This window comes from Amblyomma maculatum, chromosome 2 (genome assembly GCF_055883805.1).
Source record: "Amblyomma maculatum isolate TAMU_Amacu chromosome 2, ASM5588380v1, whole genome shotgun sequence".
Classification (NCBI taxonomy): domain Eukaryota; kingdom Metazoa; phylum Arthropoda; class Arachnida; order Ixodida; family Ixodidae; genus Amblyomma; species Amblyomma maculatum.
This window is the reverse complement of record NC_139345.1, coordinates 217,101,905-217,119,428: the sequence shown is the minus strand read 5'-3', so window position 1 is coordinate 217,119,428 and position 17,524 is coordinate 217,101,905.

Here is a 17,524-nt window from a genome sequence, read left to right as displayed (position 1 = left end):
ATTTTGGGCAGTTTTTCTGGGGACCTAGCTATTCAATCGCATGAACAGCCGTGGTAAGAGTAAGTCATCTAGACATAAGATATGCCATCAAGCGTATAAATATCCAGGCGAGTGAAGCGGAACTATGTTATTTCAGGCATAATTACAACGAGGATAATGAGATTGGAGCGGCGAAAATATTGTCTAATTCCAACTTCAATGAACCCCACTATGCGCAGAAGCAGATCCTATCATGGCATAATATTTGAAAAAAAAATTATTCGCGATTCGTTATTACGGACAACTCGTTTTAAGGACAAATTTGCTCGGGAACAAAACTGTCCATATTAATGAGGCACGACTGTAATAGTTTTTTTTTGTTCTCCTCCATTCCGGCCCAGCTATCGCTCAAAATATTACAGTAGTGCTCAATTTCAGTTTTGGTCAAATGTTATTTCAGTGTTCCTAACGTTCTTTTTTTTTAACGCCTAATAGAGCTATAAATAAATGTTAGCATAACCTTTCTATAAACATTTTAACAACATATATCTAATATATATGCAGCATTATACTAACGTTCTTGAAAATGATAAAACAACCCTGCACGAGCATGTAGCCTACCATTGGTGACGGTACACAACTACGCAATACAGCGCGACATACAACTCCTATAGTCACCTCTGAATAAATAGCACAGAGAAATGTTTTTATATCCATCATTGAGGAGTGTCCCTTGAATAATAGTGGCGAATGTGTAATAAGCAAAGCATTCTACCAAAATAATGGGGTAGCGATTGCTCTCTAAGGCAGGCATTACTGCACAGATAGTTACAAGGAACTATTAGTTCAAAAACATACTAGAAAAAGAAAGAAAATATTGCTAGGAATTAGTGCTTGAAATAGATTTCCTGTTTTTTTTTTCATGAAATAATCATGATATCATGTAAACATTTCATTAAACCAACGTTAATTTACAAAATTAAAATAATGTTTATTTATTTATTTATTTACAATATACTGCAGGCCCTTTGGTGGGCCCAAGCAGGAGTGGCAACAATAATATTAATACATCATATATAAAGAAAAAATTATACACAGCTAGAACACAATAATCATGGCAGCCAAGGGTAGAAAAATCGAACATTTGGTACAATAATCAAATGAAAAACGTCAGTGAAATCGGCAGTACAAGGGAAAACATTTTTTTTTGTTATTTAAAGCACACACAAATATTTAAAGCAGCAACACAACAAAAGGTTAGTTAAGGTAGTCAAGACTCAATTAGGTCAATCGAGTCGATGCTATTTGTCAGGTGAGGTGGCAGTCGGTTCCAGTCTTCTATAGTACGAGGAAAAAAGGAATATTTAAAAGCGTTTACACTAGAATTGTATGGAGTTAATTGATGTTCGTGACGATTTCTTGTCAGACGGGTGTTTAACGGTTTCAGGTAAGGCCAGGAGTTCATTAACAATTTATTGTGTTTCAGCAAAAACAGAAGTTTAAGTCTTTGAATCTTTCTTCGTAATTCGAGTGTTGGGATGTTATGTTGCTTCATTAGTTCTGTTGGTGAATCCATTGCACGATACTTGGAAAAAATAAAACGAACAGCTTTGCGTTGGATCATTTCGAGTGCGTGAATGTTGCGTTTTGTGTAAGGGTCCCAAACAGTGGAGGCATATTCAAGCTTGGGTCTTATGACTGACGAGTATGCTAACAACTTTACATTAGGCGGAGCTTGCTTTAGTTTGTGTCGTAAAAGTGATAGCTTTTTAAATGAAGATGCGCATATATTAGAAACATGTCGGTTCCAATTAAGTTTATTAGTTATAGTGACTCCAAGGTATTTGTATTCGCTGACTTCAGTTAAAGGATGAGACGGAAGATTGTACTGGAATGAATGTGTGATTCGCTTATTTGTTATTTTCATGAAGACCGTTTTATCTGTGTTAAGTTTCATATCCCACTCACTGCACCATTCTTGAATTTTATTAAGGCTAGAGTTAAGGAGTAATTGGTCACTAAGATCGTTATTCTCGTGAAAAAGAACGCAATCGTCTGCAAAGAGCCGAATTTGAATCGGGTCAGCTATTGCATTGATAATATCATTAATATAAATGAGAAACAACAGCGGCCCGAGTACGCTACCTTGTGGCACTCCTGATGTTACTGGAAGTGGTTTAGAGAATTGATCACCTATGCAAACAACTTGAGTTCGGTTAGTCAGATATGAAGACACCCAGCTAATTATGAAGTTTGGAAGACCGATCAGATGAAGTTTGTGAATTAGCTTACGGTGTGAAACTAGATCAAATGCTTTACAGAAATCCAAAAATATAACATCAACCTGGCCTGATTTATTCAAAACACTTGCAAAGTTATGAATAACAGAGGTAAGCTGTGTTAGAGTAGAAAAACCCTTCCTAAATTCATGCTGATAAGAAGACAAAACATTATTTTCAGTTAGAAATTTAGTAATTTCATTGGCGATAATATGTTCAACTAATTTACAGCAACTTGAAGTAATGGAAATTGGTCGATAATTAGATACAATTTGTGCGTCTCCCTTCTTAAACACCGGCACAAAGCGTGCTGTTTTCCAGTCAGAAGGAAGGCTAGCAGATGATATTGAGGCATTAAAAATTATAACCAAAAATTTGGAAATGGCTTCAGCATAGCGACGAAGAAAACTGTTAGGTATGCCGTCAGGTCCTGGTGATGTCTTTGTTTTGAGGTTTAACAACATAGCAACCACACCAGAAGGCGATACAATGTCTGGGACAACCAAGCATGCATGATTAACATAGTGCTCATATGTAGAATGCTCAGAAAACACACTATGAAAATGGCAATTAAATTTCTCTGCAATGGATGTTTTTTCGGCGAGGACCACTCCGTCATGCATTATTTGATCAATTGATTTTTTTCTTTTTACATAAAGTTTTCCAGAATTTATGTGGTGCAGATCGAATAAAATTCGGCAAGGTATGCTTGAAATAGTACTCTTTGGATTCCCCAATGGCCTTATTAAGTTCTGATTGCTTAGCTTGAATAATGCTACGACAGGTGGTCCCTCGTCTTAACCGCTTAATTTTTCTAGTTAAATGCAAGATTTCTCGAGTAATCCAGGGCGATTTTTTGCCAGTTTTCTTTATTTTATCTGGAATGAATGTATCGAGGCAGTACCTGCACACGTCCTTGAATTTATTCCACAAATCAGGAACGTTAGTTCCATGAAAGCTGTCAATTTCGAAGTTTAGGTGATCTAGCACACTTTCATCCTGGGCGCGAGAGAAATCTTTAATAGAAATGAGTTTTGGGGGAGGCAAGCAGGAAGGTAATTGTAAGGGACAGGAAAAATAAACCATGTTGTGATCCGAAATGCCTTGTTCAATAGAGACAGAATACTGATCAAGTGACCTACTTGCAAAAATGAGGTCAAGCACAGAGTGACAGGTTCCCTGGACACGAGTGGGCTCTTTAACCACTTGTTGCATGTCATGGCTAAACATAATATCACACAAATGCCCACACTGCACTCCTAAGCTCGGATCGGGAAAAATGCAATTCCAGTTTATTTCTGGCAGGTTGAAGTCACCCACCAGAAGCATCTTGTCATGACGAAAATTATTCATATGGTCAGCCAAATCTTTTAGAAACTGCGGCGGAGAATCAGGTGCGCGATAGACAGCAAACAATAACAAAGAAAAGCCCCAACAAAAAAGTTTCAAGGAAACGCTTTCGTGGCTATCAATTTGCTGGACAGGAAAAGCTTTGATAGTGTTTTGAACCAGAACCGCCACACCCCCACCCCTTGAGGATCTGTCTCGGCGAAATACCTGATATGAGGGCGGAAACACGTCCGCGTCGTCTATATCTTCGCGTAGCCACGTCTCGGTGATAACGACTATATGAGGATCGTAACCTAAAATGATAGCTTCCAACTGGTCACTTTTATTTGAGATACTGCGGGCATTTATGTTTAATACTTTCAATGTCTTCATATTGGGTGGCGGAAGTCATGGTGTTTCTGTTTGCTTTTTCTTACTATCAGGTAGTCTGACTCTGCAATTTTTATTTTCATCCCACTTGTAGAACACCCCATCAACTCGTAGTTTATCGTTTATTAGTGTAACTTTCCTTTTTTGATCCTTTTCAAGCTTGGCGCTGTCCCACAGCAGTTTTCGAATCCTAAGCGTGTTCTTCGAGTAATCATTCTGGATGGATACATTTGAACCCTTAAGTTTACGAGCATTTTTCAGGATTTCTTGTTTTTCGTTATAATCTTGAAAACATACAATTACTGGCCTCTGCTCGCCGGACTTTCCAAGCCTGTGGATTCTACCAACTGAGGTGCACGCGACGCCCAGTTTCTGTGAGAAGATCTCAGAGCAAATCTTTTCTTTCAGAACAGAGTCAGTTTCGTCAGCTTCATCTTCTGTTACACCAAAAACAATTAGATTGGACTTCCTACTTCAGTCCTCGAGGTCATTAACTTTAGCTTGAAGCCAAGATACTGTTTGTTGGAGTGCTTCTATTTTTTCATTTGATCGGGCTTCCAATTCAACAAGCTTTGAGCGGAAGTCAGTTATCAGCGCTTCCATATTAGTCTGCTGAATTCGAAGAGCCGCTACATCTTCTGCAAGTTTATTTTGTCCTGTCAATAACTGCTTGAGTAGGTCCTGAGTACTGGGTTCACCCATGGGTGGTCCGGGATTTGTTTCCACATGGCCACAAAGGACAAGCTTACAAACGCAATACGCGTCATATGCAATGCATATACATCGTTTTGGGCACGGCAGAACCAGAAGGCAAAGGTAATCACTTCTAATAGTACAATAAGAAGCACAAACCTGGAAAAAGCAGAAGGAAGGAGCATGAGGCCACATGCCGTTGCCTGGTCCGCCGTGCCCACTGAATACGAAGCCTTGCGGACAGTCTTTTAAAGCCTTGCAGGTTGAGGTAACATGGCCCCGAGGTGGCGCTAACTCCGGGTGCAGCGCAGCGCTGTCATTCCTGACGTCCCTCAGTGGACGAAATCGGTGAAGCGGGATCGGTGATGCGGCGTTTTCCTGGTTGCACGTGCCTATAGACGACGCAATTTGAGAGTTTGAAGCTCCGGTCAGACCAAGCAGCAATGCCTGGAAAAAGCAGAAGGAAGGCGCATGAGGCCACATGCCGTTGCCTGGTCCGCCGTGCCCACTCACAACATAACAACAACATACAACATAACACATTTGCTGGTCTATAAATTATAGCAAAATTAATAACAAAACTTTTACTCTGACTTTCTAAAACTTTATGTTCAATAACACGGAAAGTTGAGCTAGTTGGTACATATTTTCTAAATCTAAATCTGGATGCTTTTTCTGAATTCCTTCAGTGTTCTGGCATAAACGAGTACTGAGTGCCAGGTGGCGTAGCGGTAGAACATCCGCCTCACATGCAAGAAGACCGGGGTTCAAATCCCGGTGCCGCGCAATTCTCCAACGGATGACAAAAAAAAAAGAGAGAAAAAAAAAAGAAATCCGCGTGTCGATGGAATTGCATGTACAGGTTTGGGGTGCGACCTGATGCCGGTGAACACCTCCGGAAACGCACTCCCTCACCAGAACAGGAGCTGGCCACCCTGGTGCAGTAATTGGCCACAACCTCCTATGATAAGCTCCATAAAACCCCGGCCCTCAGTCACCAGCGGCTGCGGAACAACTGACCACGGCGGCGGTCAGACCTGTGACGCAGCAGGGGGTGCTAAGAAAGCCTGGCTCCGCTGGACAGGCCGCCATTGGAAACTAACCCTGGCAACATTTAATGCTAGAACCCTAGCTAGTGAAGCTAGTTTAGCAGTGCTGTTAGAGAAAACTAGAGGGCATGAAATGGGATGTCATAGGGCTTAGTGAGGTTAGGAGGCCGAATGAGGCATATACTGTACTGAAGGATGGGCATGTACTGTGTTATCGAGGTTTACCAGAGAGGCGACAACTAGGAGTAGGTTTCCTTGTCAATAAGTATATAGCGGGTAATATAGATGAATTCTATAGTATTAATGAGAGGGTTGCAGGCATCGTAATTAGGCTTAATAAGCGGTATAAACTGAACGTTGTACAGGCCTATGCACCTGCATGTAGTTATGATGACCAGGCAGTTGAAAGCTTCTATGAAGATGTAGAATCGACAATGCGAAAAGTAAAGACGCAGTATACTGTACTAATGGGCGACCTCAATGCCAAGGTAGGGAAAAAACAGGCAGGAGACAAGGCAGTAGGTGACTATGGCATTAGTTCTAGGAATAGCAGGGGGGAGTTACTAGTTGAGTTTGCAGAGCGCAATAACTTACGAATCATGAATACCTTCTTCAGCAAACGGAAGAACCGGAAATGGACATGGAAAAGTCCTAACGGAGAGACTAAAAATGAAATCGACTTCATAATGTGTTCAACCCCCGCCATTGTGCAGGATGTAGAGGTAATCGGGAAAGTTCGATGTAGTGACCACAGGATGGTGAGGTCCCGAATTAGCCTAAATCTGAAGAAGGAACGCAATAGATTAGTAAGAAAGAAACCCATCAACGAATTAGCGGTGAGGGGGAGGGCAAAAGAGTTCAGGATCTCGCTACAGAATAGGTATTCAGCTCTGAGGATGGCGGCATTACCCTAGAGGCAAGGAACAATAATTTCAGAGATATCATTACTGAGTGCGCGGTAGAAGTATGCGGTAGGATAGTTAGAGAGGATACCGGTAAGCTGTCTAAGGAGACGAAAGATTTGATTATTAAACGGCAGAGTATGAAAGCTTCCAATCCAACAGACCAGATCGAATTGGCCGAGATATCAAAGCTAATCAATAAGCGCAAGGTGGCCGATATAAGGAAGTATAACATGGAGATAATTGAGCATGCTGTAAAGAACGGGGGAAGCCTTAAAGCGGTAAAGAAGAAATTGGGCATAGGCAAAAACCAGATGTATGCGATAAGGGACAAGGCGGGCAACGTCATCACTAATATGGACAAAATAGTCAAAGTAGCCGAGGAATTCTATACAGATCTCTACAGTAGCCAAAGTAGTCAGGACCGTAGTGAGATTGGCGGTAGGGAAAAACAGTCAGACGTTCCACCAGTGACGAAGGACGAGGTCAAGAAAGCACTAGAAACTATGAAAAGGGGGAAATCAGCTGGAGAGGATCAGACAACTACAGATTTGCTGAAGGACGGGGGGATATCGTGCTAGAAAAACTGGCCACCCTGTATACGCAGTGCCTGGTGTCATCGACGGTACCGGAACCATGGAAGAATGCAAACATCCTCATTCACAAGAAAGGCGACTCTAAGGACCTTAAAAATTACAGACCGATCAGCTTACTGTCTGTTACGTATAAGGTATTTACTAAGGTAATCGCTAATAGAATCAGGACAACCTTAGACTGCAATCAAGCAAAGGATCAAGCAGGGTTTCGGAAACGGTACTCTACTATCGATCATATCCATACTATCAATCAGGTGATAGAAAAACGCTCGGAATATAACCAGCCCTTATACATAGCATTCATTGATTACGAAAAAGCATTTGACTCAGTTGAAACCTCGGCGGTGATGCAGGCGTTGCGAAATCAGGGGGTAGAAGAGCCGTACGTGAACGTGCTGGAAGATATATATATATATATATATATATATATATATATATATATATATATATATATATATATATATATATATATATATATATTGGCTGCACAGCAACCATAGTTCTGCATAAAGAAAGTAACAAAATTCCCATAAAGAAAGGTGTTAGGCAAGGAGACACAATCTCCCCAGTACTATTCACAGCTTGTTTAGAGGAAGTATTCAGAGACTTGGAATGGGAGCAGTTAGGGATAAGGGTAGATGGAGAATACCTCAGTAATCTGCGATTTGCTGATGACATTGCCTTGCTAAGCAACTCGGGGGATGAACTGCAAATAATGATTAATGACCTAGACAGAAAACGTAGAAAGGTAGGCTTGAAAATCAATATGCAGAAGACTAAGGTAATGTTCAATAGCCTCGGGAAGAAACAGCAGTTTACATTAGGTAGCGAAATACTGGAAGTAGTAGGCGAATATGTCTACTTAGGACAGGTAGTAACCGCAGATCCGGACCATGAAAAGGAAATAGCAAGAAGAATAAGATTGGGATGGAGAGCATTTGGCAAGCACTCGCAGATTATGACTAGCAGCTTACCGGTATCGCTCAAGAGGAAAGTATACAGTTGCATCTTGCCTGTACTCACCTATGGGGCTGAAACGTGGAGGCTAACCAAGAGAGTTCTACTTACGTTGAGGACAACCCAGAGGGCTATGGAACGAAAAATGGTAGGGGTAACATTAAAAGATAGAAAGCGTGCAGAGTGGGTCAGAGAAATATCTCAAGTTACCGACATTCTAGTGGAAATTAAGAAGAAGAAATGGACATGGGCAGGACATGTAGTGCGAAGAGAGGATAACCGATGGTCGCTGAGGGTAACAAACTGGATTCCAAGGGAAGGAAAGCGTAGCAGGGGGCGGTAGAAAGTTAGGTGGGCGGATGAGATTAAGAAGTTCGCAGGGGTCAAGTGGATGCAACTAGCACAGAACCGGGTTAAGTGGAGAAATATGGGAGAGGCCTTCGCCCTGCAGTGGGTAAATCAGGCTGATGATGATGATGATGATCGCGCACTTAACAAAGTCACTCGCAAAGATGTTTACCCTATGCCACGAATTGACGACTTCCTCGACTGTCTTCAGGGCGCCGAATATTTCTCCACTTTGGATTTGCGTTCCGGTTACTGGCAGATACCGATGCACGAAGCCGACAAAGAAAAAAACTGCATTCGCTACTCCCGACGGGCTTGACGAATTCAATGTCATGCCTTTTGGACTTTGTAACGCCCCCGCTACGTTTGAGCGCATGATTGACACTGTTTTTAGAGGACTTAAGTGGAAAACATATGCTTGTGCTACCTGGACGACATAATTATTTTCTCTGCGACTTTTTCTGGTCATTTATGCCGCCTTGATCAAGTATGAACGTGCGTAGGCATCCGCCGATCTCCAGCTGAAACTAAAAAAGCGTAATTTCGCCAAGAAAGAAATCAAGATCCTGGGCCACCTCGTCAGCCGCGATAGCATTCGGCCCGACCCTGACAAGCTTGCTGCAGTTTTGAACTTTGCACACCCTCGGCGGACTAAGGATCTACGCAGAATTCCCTAGGCCTATCTTCATACTTTCGCCGTTTCATTCGCAATTTCGCTACCATTGCTGCACCGCTCCACCGCCTTCTTACCGACCGTACTATATTCAATTGGTCCGAAGGATGCGATTGGATTGGATTGGAAAACATTTATTTCGTCGCTCAAGCAGGTCTATGGAGAGACGTACTAGATGGCCGCTAGTCCATGGCTGGCGGCGACCTTATTAGCCCGCTCGATGGCCCGTAGTTGAATCTTTGGGTCCGAGCTGACCAGCACGGCTTCCCACTGCTCGGGAGAAGGGAGCTGTATTAATTCAACCGCAGGGGGATCATTTGCGCAGTTCCAGAGAATGTGATCGTATGTCGCTCTTTCGCCGCATTTACTGTAGGTGGGGTTGTACTGGCCTGGGTACATCAGGGCAAGCACCGCCGGATTTAGGAGAGAGCGTGTTTGTAGTCGGCGCCAGGTAACCTCCTGCGCCTTTGTTAAAGATTTGTGTGTGTGTGTGGGGGGGGGGGGGGGGGGGGATATGTGCGCCTTTCCAGCTTGAAGTGATAGGTAATGTCATGAAAAGAAATTAGCCCGTCCCTCGTGAAATTCGGGTCGGAGGGCGCGCTCCCTGTTCGGTCGACAAAACCTCGGGCTTGCGCGTGAGCCGCCTCGTTCCCCGGATTAGACGAGTGGGCCGGGACCCAGATTAGTACAATTTCCCTAACCGGAGCAAGGGTGCTCTGGAGGATGCGGAGGGAGGTAGACGTGATGCGGCCCCTCGCGAAATTGCGAATGGCTGTTTTAGAATCACTGAATGTAATATCGGCGGACGTGTTTGCAACAGCTAAGGCTATGGCCGCTTCCTCCGCCGTCTCGGAGGAGGTGGTTGCGATTGATGCGGCCGCCAACGGGGAACCGTTCCCATTCACAGCGGCCAGTGCGAACGCTTGTCTGTGGGTGTGCCGATATTCCGCCGCGTCCACGTATGCTGCATTGACGTGTCGGCCGTACTTGGCATGTAGGGCGCGAGCCCTCGCCATGCGTCGGCCTTCGTGGTGCGCGGGGTGCATATTCTTGGTCAAGGGTTTAATCCATGAAGGAAAATAGCGCGAAAGTACAAGAAGGACGGAAGTAAGTCCTTCCGTCCTTCGTGTACTTTCGCGCTATTTTCCATCATAAATGTTAACCAACTCGCCCAACTTTCGGCATTTTTCAAGGGTTTAATGAATAGAGCTGTCCTAATGTGTGTAGGTAACTGTGTTTTCGCGTCCTTCTCTGGAAGTTGTTCGCACATGTGTAGTCTGTACAGGATGGACCTTCCCGCGTTCGTGCGAGTGAGTCGTCCGAGCTGGGAGACAAGGTGTGCCTCGCACAGCTCCGATAGGGTGTTGTGAACCCCAAGGGCCACTAACCTTTCCGTAGACGCGTGCTGTGGGGGAGCCCAAGGGAACCCTTGTAGGCCTGTCGGATTAGGCTCTCGACCTTCGTTCTCTCCGCGAACTGTAGTTGCAGGTACGGGAGGGAGCAGACAATTTTGCTCAGTAAAGCTTTTCAAACCCTGAAGAATGCCCTCACTTCGGACCCTGTTCTCGCTCACTTCGACGACACTGCTGCCTCCATTCTCCACACCGATGCCAGCAGCCTCGGTATCGGCGCCGTACTTCTGCAACGTGATACCGCTTCTCGGGAAAAGGTAATTGTATTTGCCAGTCGAACTCTAACATCAGCGGAACGTAACTACATGATCACTGAGCAAGAGTGCCTCGCCGTCGTTTGGGCAGTTCAGAAATTCCGCCCCTACCTCTACGGCCGCCATTTCACGATCGTTACCGATCACCACGCTCTGTGTTGGTTATCAACCCTCAAAACTTTGACTGGATGCCTGGGCCGTTGGATTCTGCGTTTTCAGGAGTACACCTTCGATGTCACATACAAATCGGGTCGCAAACATCGAGATGCCGATGCTCTTTCCCGTTGCCCGCTCCCAGAATCCCCACCTCGTGCTTCTTCGCGCCTTCCTGCGTGCACCCTCGACCCAATGTCGTCCAGACCTCCAAACATCACCTGTGGTTATCCTGCCGCTTCTCCAGATCGCCACGCCATTATTTCAAACCAGCGAGCAGATCCCTACTGCCGTTCCCTAATCGACCTTCTCACCGGTGCTTCTCACCCTCCTACCGCTAGGATGCGCAGACAACTCCAAAAGTTCAAACTTGACAACGGCGTGCTCTCCCGTTATATTTATTGCTCTGAAGCCACCCGTTGGGTCACCGTTATCCCGAGAGCGCTTCGCACCAGTATCCTGGCGGCTCTCCACGATGATGCTACAGCCGGTCACTTAGGCTTTCATAAAACTTACCACCGCGTGTGAAAACCCGTTTCTTCTGGCCAGGCCTCGCTTCAAGCGTGGCAAAATACGTCGCCTCTTGTCTGCCATGCCAGCGCCGTAAACGGCCGACTTCCTCCTCCTGCTGGCCTACTACAGCCGCTACCTTGCCCTGCTACTCCTTTCGCCATTGTTGGCATAGACTTATACGGGCCACTTCTATTGTCCGCACGAGGTAATCGCTGGATCGTCACCGCCGTCGACCACCTAACACGCTACGCTGAGACCGCTGCACTACCTAATGGCTCAGCACCTGAGGTCGCTATACCTTCTTTTTGGAATCGCTCGTACTGCGCCATGGGGCCCCTCAAGCGCCTCTCAGCGAACGTGGTCGGACATTTCTGTCGACGATTGTAGCCGATTTCTTGAAGGCCTCAACCACACATCACAAATTGACCTCCAGCTATCACCCGCAGGCCAATGGGTTGACTGAGCGGTTTCACCGCACGCTTTCTGGCATGTTGTCTATGTACGTCGACCCGGACCACCGAAACTGGGACGTAATACTTCCTTTTGTTACGTTCGCCTACAATACGGCTGTACAGCGGACCACAGGTTACACCCCGTTTGTCCTAGTTTACGGTTCTCCCGCTAGACTTCTTGATACCCCTTTCCTTTTTACACATGCCAGTTCCTCATCCTCTCTTTCTGACCAGTTCCTTTCCCGATTGGCCAAATCTCGCCGGCTTGCTCGCGTCAACGCGGAAGCCGACCAGGAAGACCGCAAATGCCGCTATGATGCAACCCACCGCCAAGTTGCGTTCCGTCCCGGCGACTAGGTGTTACTTTGGGCGCGCTCCTGACCTTTGTGAAAAGTTCCAGCGCCGTTACATTGGTCCTTACACAGTTCTTGCAAAAACCTCCCCGGTCAACTATCGCGTCTCCCCTGTTTACCCTCCTCCGGACAGTCGTTACCGTGGCACTGAAGTTGTCCACGTTTCACGCATGAAACCTTTTATTCGGCACAATCCTGCGGACTAATTGCGGCCAGGCTGGCCGCTTCAACAGCGCGGGCGATATAGTGCGAGCACTGTGTGGCGCTTCATCTTCCACACGGCTGAACGTGCTGCTTCACCTTCATCCTGCTCTCTCTTGTAGATACCCATCGTCATAGCGGAGTGTGGTTGGCTACAGTGTGCGACCAGGGCTTCAGGTCTCAATAAAACCCGATCCGCCAAGTCCGACCTTCGCGTTGCCTTACAATATTGTCGTCCTCCTTGCATGCGCTAGGAATAGGCGCGAGAGTTGAACAATTGTTGACTATTAGTCTTTCTTATACATTGCTCTTTCTCACTTTTATTTAACTTAATCACTCACGGCAGTCGCCTACGTACCGTAGCCGCGCGCTGTTGAGGCCACGGAGAAGGAAGCCAATGCAGCGCTCTTGGCCAGGTAATTCCAGCTGTAATCAACTGATAACGTGCGGAAAAACTCACCCGGCATAAACCAAGCTATTTTTACACATAAGCGAAGCTTACGTTTCATAATATTCGCCCGCGCGAACTGGTTTCGAAGGCAGCGTCGCTTTGCGCAATGTAGGTACGCTGTGCTTTCATAGAGAAAGAGATTGCCGATCGAAGCGCCACCTTTGTTTACGAACATGACGCTTGTCTTATTAGACGTCTACTAGGGGCATAGAGTTTCTTACTCTTACCTAGAGGGAAAGCTGTGCTGCCGTCTATGGGCGTTTACATGGAGTTTCCAGACGGCCAGTTCAGCCACCATGGGCGCTTAAAGCATCGTGGGCCGGAGAGCTACCGAGTGCAGAACTACAACTTTTGGCCAAAACTAATGCAAAGATAAACGTTGTTCTACCATAAATAATGTCCTAATATTAAATATTGTGACTGTAAATTACAAAAAGAGAGAGAAAAAGCATGCCAGTGTGAGATTTATCCAATATAAGCGATGACTCTTTCTCCTATTGGCTTAGTTTTGAGCAGCACAAATACCAATATTTCGCACTTAATAGGCACACTTTGAAACAAAAAAACGTTATGAAAATATTTATCGTTGTGCAATCATTTAAGGAAGGGTATTTCGGGAAACAGAAACCATTTATTGGCGACGTCTGCTTTTGCGCCTTCGCTACTATGGCTTTCGCGGTCTATGTACGCACCTTCAGATGATGATGATAACAAAAAAAGAAACATTGCAGTAACGCCACTCCACGTACCCGAGAAAAACCGACTGTCCCGCAACAAGTAGCACACCGGCCCATGATTCTTAGCGCGTCCATAGTGGCTGAAGGGCAGCGCCCTCAGCTTTCCCTCTAGTTAGTGTAAGGAACTCTATGACTAGGGGGTATCCGCCTTTTGCGGCAGGATGTGGCGCCATCATGCGGGAGCGGGCGGGAAACACATTGAGCGGCAGTGTAGCAGACGACGCGAGAGCGCACCATACGAAATGGCCACGCCAACGCTGGTAGAAAGCGAAAGCTTCCCCCCTTTTTTGGCCTCGGAGCGGAAAGTAGTGACAGTGATTGCAGCATATCATGTTCACGCAGTATGGGGGAAGGTAGAGCGTTTTCACAATCCACTAATAACGCACGTACGCATATACAATCTTCGTATTGTAAGAGCGTGTAGCGCGGGCCGTGTTCGACGTGACAGAATGAGACGCTCTCAACGTGCAGGTTTTCGGCAGACAGGAGAGCGTGGGGGCAGAGAGAGAGAGAGAGGGGGATCTCAAAGGGCAAAGCAGCCAGGGGTTTGTTGATGCTGCAGAGCTAGGTGGAATCGTCTCCTGTGACTTTGAGCGGCGCATATGCGCGGGGTGTCTTGAGTTACCGAGCACAATGCGGTCACCGCGGCGCCGGCATGGTGCAATGGGCGTCGCTTCCTCCTCGCGTCATCTACAACCGTGCAGCTATAGGATTTCATCCACGAAGATCGGCAGAGAGTCACATATACACACCCCGTGAAAAGGGCATTGTCCCGGCCCGAATGCACACCTGCAGGAAACTCGCTGCATTTTTCTGGCAATGGATGATTCAGAGCTGTAGCCGGTTTCTGGCCTCAGGAGTCAGAACGGATGTGGTCGCAGTGGTGAAAAGGTTCTCGGTGCGCAGAGAATGGTCATTCTGTTGTGAAAGGATCTCCAACGTTCATTTCTGCCTCCGCCGCGATTTCTGCGGAATCAACAACTTGGTGACACATGTGAATCTCCTACATATCGGATGCGCATCTCGGTCAGGAACGATCCACTCTGCAAGTGAACGAGCATGAACCCTCCAGGAGACTCATTTATTGTGCCGGGCGGTTTCCTTGCCGTTGCAAACGGTTGGACGAAGACGACGATTATCAAGCTCCCTAACGAAGTGCATCTGATTGCGTACATTAAAGGAACAAAGTCCGGATGCTTTGGCGTGCACGAAGGCGAGCCTTTTATTAGAAAAAAAATATACTGTGCGTCGTGCAAGTGTCAAGTGCGTCATATGCTCCGAGCGGCAAAAACATAGATACTACAGGTATGTATGCATCTAAGCGAAATAGGCATGATGAAAAGTACCTACTGGAGTTTTCACCCAGGCTGTAGCGCACCAGTGATAGGTGCAATGAGGATATCTTCGGTGCGTGATTGCTTCAGTTGCACCGGGGCCTGAAGGCGATGTATTTTGTCCCTTCTTATCTTTATGTGGGAAAGGGCTATAGGTAGCTTAGATATCACAGGCGGCTGTGTGCGCTACGCCGTAATATTTAGCATGTTTTATCGTGACTGCCACCTCACTAACAAGAAAAAAAAAAATACGGCGTTTTAATGCACTGCCGTTCGCGAGCCTCATGACCAGCTCAACCACTCGGCTCGCTAACGGCGGTGCATCACAACAAACACCCTTTTTTTTCTTCTTTTTAGTCAGGCGGCAGTCGCGATAAAACATGCTAAATATTACGGTCTAGCGCACACAGCCACCTGTGATATCTGCGCTACCCGGCCCCTTCGCACATAAATAAAACAAACGACAAAATACATCGCAATCAGACGCGCCGAACAAGTGCTCATTGCGGCTATCACTGGTGGGTTACAGGCTTGGTGCAAACTCCGGTAGATACTTTTCATCATGCACATTTCCTTTAGATGCATACATACCTGTAACGAAGTGTTTTTCGCACAGTCGAGAGCACGCAGTCGGCTGCAAAGGTCGCCCATTCACGTCTTGACGCTTGGTTGCCCTAATCCAAGCTTCACGCCGTTGCAGGTCGCGACTCGCCGAAGGAAACCTAACAAAACGCGTCTTGCATCCCGGCACGCCTCGAGAGTGGCAGCCGTAAGCGGCACAGGTGGTTGGCATCGTTTTACCGAGGCTGTGAACGTAACGCGCCTCCAGCCCCCGTGCGTTGGCTATGAGTGCGGCGACGAGAAGCGCCGTCGACGCCTCTCAATGTGTTTTCATCAGTCGCCGCTGGGGCTTCGCGCATGCGCAGAAAACTCGCGCAAAAGGCGGATTGGAACGCTTCTTGTCCGTCGCCTAGGGCAACGTTACTATTCAAACTCAGTTTCACAGCTCCGCGCGGAGAGGTGTCCCAAGTGGCGGTCGCGAGAACTAGCGGCGCTGCAGTCGACTCTTGCTCCTTGCCGGGCGCGTCGTCTGCTACACGTGGCGCGGAAGCATGCAGCGGCCAGCACACACGTAGCTTTTACGTGTTGCCATGGCGTTGTCAGATGGGGGGAGGTTTGGTTGCATAAGGCTCCGCGCCTCAAGGTATCACATAACCCATCGACGTGTTGCCGTTGCACTTACATGGCTGTAGCAAAATTTTAACTACTCTTGCTCCCTCGCCGCCACTCTCTGCCCCGCGGCTGCCAGCGTCGGCGGCTGCAGCGGTCTTCTTAAACACGTGCCCGCGCCAGTCAGTGCGCGTCGACTGCTTTTGGCTTAATTCTTTCTTTTTATTTTTATTTTGCGACATCGGTACTTTTCATGCCGACCTGCTTTGCCCCAGGGGGCAAAAGTGGGTATCGAAATGAAGACTCGGAAGGCCGTCATTACTTCGCGCCACCGAAAGACCCTATTGAATTTAAAAGATGGAAGCAAGCCCATCACAGAAAAGATCAATAACTGACTTCGAAATGCAAGGTTTGTGATCTGCACTTCGAAGAGGAAGACGTTCTAAAGACCTATCGGCATATAATTCAAGGTAAGGAAGTAATTTTGGATAGAGGGAAATGGATGTTGGCACCAGGCACTCTACCAAGGGTTTTTCTTTCATTGCCAGCACACATTTCAAAACCGAAGCATTCTAGACCGAAAAGAAAGTCACCAAAGGATCGCGCTTCCACATGTGTTTCGACAGTGGTAACGGAAGCGAACCTACAAGACTCCGTATCAGAGCAGCACGAACAGGACAGCAGCACTGAACAAACGGACTCGGACTTTAATCTCGATTTCCTGGAGTCTGTAACTTTGGCAACAACTCAATAAAAATTTGAGTACTTTCGCGATGAGGAGACAGATGAAAGATGCGGGCTGTTTTACACTCGTCGTCTAGTTCGAGGAAACTTGCTAGTTGAAAAGACGTTTGTGATCGACGAGCGGTTGTCATGTGCAACGAACGCGTACACCGGTAAAGTGCACAAAAAGTTCTTATATAATGTGCAAAGGGTTGGATAGGTAGAAGATCTTCTTAAGCAGGCCAGTGAAATGAAATTGTATGAGGGGCCGCAGTTCAGAGCTTATGCGAAGAGCGAATGCATCATAAAAACTGCTCTGTGCTAACAATTCGCGACAAGTTTGTTCTAATTGTTTAAGGCTGCACAGAAAAATTCGGCAAGCAAGAGGGTCAGAAAAAAGAAAACGACTTCAGCAACTGAGGACATGACCATAACATGACCATAACATGACCATGACATGACTGCTAAGAAAAGCACTTCTACGAGCTTCGGCAGCAAACAAGAAAAAGAAAGAAGAAATAGCGCAGTTAAATAAAAACCTCGAAAAGAACTCGGAAGAAGATTTAGAGCGGCGTG